Raw genomic sequence first — 2,164 nt, forward strand, 5'->3', positions numbered from 1 at the left:
ATTCTTGTGCGACACAACTCTTTCACTTTGACACACATCCTTATTTTCACATGTTCGCACACATTCTCATTTCCACATACTTTTGTAGTTCACCTATATCTTTCATATCATTTTTCCCACACACTCACAACTCTGTATAGTTGATTTACCATGTTTTTCTTTTTTCGCATACTTTTCTACCTAATGTCATTAACTATGTTTACATTAATTTCTCTAATTATAAATATTCCCCATATAATATTTATCATTGTTTGATGGGTTTTTAGATCAAATAAATTATGTTTAGTATTCAATGTCTTTCATACATATGCTATGTTTCTTTTTGCATGTTTTTAGGTGCATGAGGTCTATAAGAAAATTCCCAACGAACTCTTTCTGTTATATCACATTTGCTTGTGCAATATTATTTTTTGCATTATGTTTTCTCTCTATCAAATTTACGAATCTTATTAAAATGTAACATATTTTTATTTTCTCATATCTAACTTGAAAACAAAATACAGTACAAATGTAAAGGTTCAACATCAATTTTGGGTCTATGTTCCATGTGTACTATATTTGTTAATGATGATGATCTTAATTGAAAGTTAAATTTGAATTGTGTTAGAACCTAGACACTAACTAAGGCCTGAAACATGATTCTTTTCTACCTAGGAAAGAAAAAACATAACTTGATCCTTGTCATTGTTTGTGTGGATAGATTCAAAGACAATAGAGAAATTTTTAGGGGTTGCATAAATCTAAGTAAAACTTGTGATTTCTACATTATATGTAGTGTCACTTAAACAACAATTAGAAATAATGTGTTGACCTTAGAGGGTGTGTTTCAGGGAAAACTAGTGTCGATTCGAACTGCTAGTCCCACTAAGATGGGTAGCTATCTTAGAAACAAACAATGAAAGCCTTTCAAGAGTTCCTTTAAGTGTGATAGATTAGAGGGAAGAAAAGAGGACCAACCTGGATCTTCCACTTTGATCCTAGCTTGATTTCTCCTTTCCTTGATAGAATTTTCCACTCCTCTCCTACTTGTCCCGCTTCAAAGAGTACCTATAGAATCAAAGTAACAGCAAACCATCAAAGCATCTCCATCTAAAACATCATAAACAATGTGGAATAAGAAACACATTGACCATACAATTGCATTCATAAACACACGATTATATGGAGGAAAACTCAAAGAACTTTATTAATAGTAGTGTAAGAGAGGATTACAATCCAGCTGTCTAATCCAACATCATCCTCCCAGTGTAGAAGCCCTTTTCACCTCATGAACAAGCAAATCATCCCAACAATGCAATGTCTCTTCTCACCAACAAACCAACAACACTTCCTTACAAAATACAAAATTCCATCCTCCAGATCTCTCAGATGAGGGATCCATTTATAGATGTCTTGCAAGGGTGTGAGTCAGATCTGGCTTTTTTATTAGTGTCAACCCATTGATAGTTCTTGGTTCCACTTGGAGATTTCATTGATCTCTTACTCATCCCTGGGCGAATTCAGAGAGGCAAGTATCATAGGAGAAGTTTCTGGAAGATTGCATGATCATCCACTTAGCAAACTATCTCTTCCATTTGTCTATTCTCACTCATTGCACCCCATAGAAGGCCATTTTAGTATGCATCACACCTGGCTAGTTTGACACCCAGTATGCATCGTACCTTGCCCATGGAGCAGTCTGTATGGTCCAATTTTGGCCGGTTCTGAGTAGTTTTTCAGGTGGAACTTTTGGGAAATGATGTAATCAGTTGACCATGATCCTTTAGGGTATGAAACAACACTTTTAGGGACTTAAGGAGCCCTTAGTTTATGTACATATGAGTTTGGGGTTCCAGTGCCCAAATATGTCTATAATAGCTGCCCCCTAAAGCATGAGGTCGTAAATCTTCTGATGTCGGGTGAAATGCTTTATCATGAGGATTTGAGGTATTTGTACTGGAAGGTGACCTGTTTAAGATACAATACGATACATCATAATCATATTATTTTCATGATCTAGCTAAGGCCGACATTCCCATGATCAACTTTATAAATTCATTTTCATGTACATAGGATAGACAATCGTCTGCTGTTGCAGACTGGTGATTCTTTGCATGAAAAGTCATCTTCCCTGGCTTAGATGACTATCTGTGCAGCTTCTGTGTATAACTGATGTCTTTATTTT

Source organism: Pinus tabuliformis, chromosome J (genome assembly GCF_031772625.1).
Source record: "Pinus tabuliformis cultivar Carrire ecotype Pingquan chromosome J, CPIR1, whole genome shotgun sequence".
Taxonomy (NCBI): Eukaryota; Viridiplantae; Streptophyta; class Pinopsida; order Pinales; family Pinaceae; genus Pinus; species Pinus tabuliformis.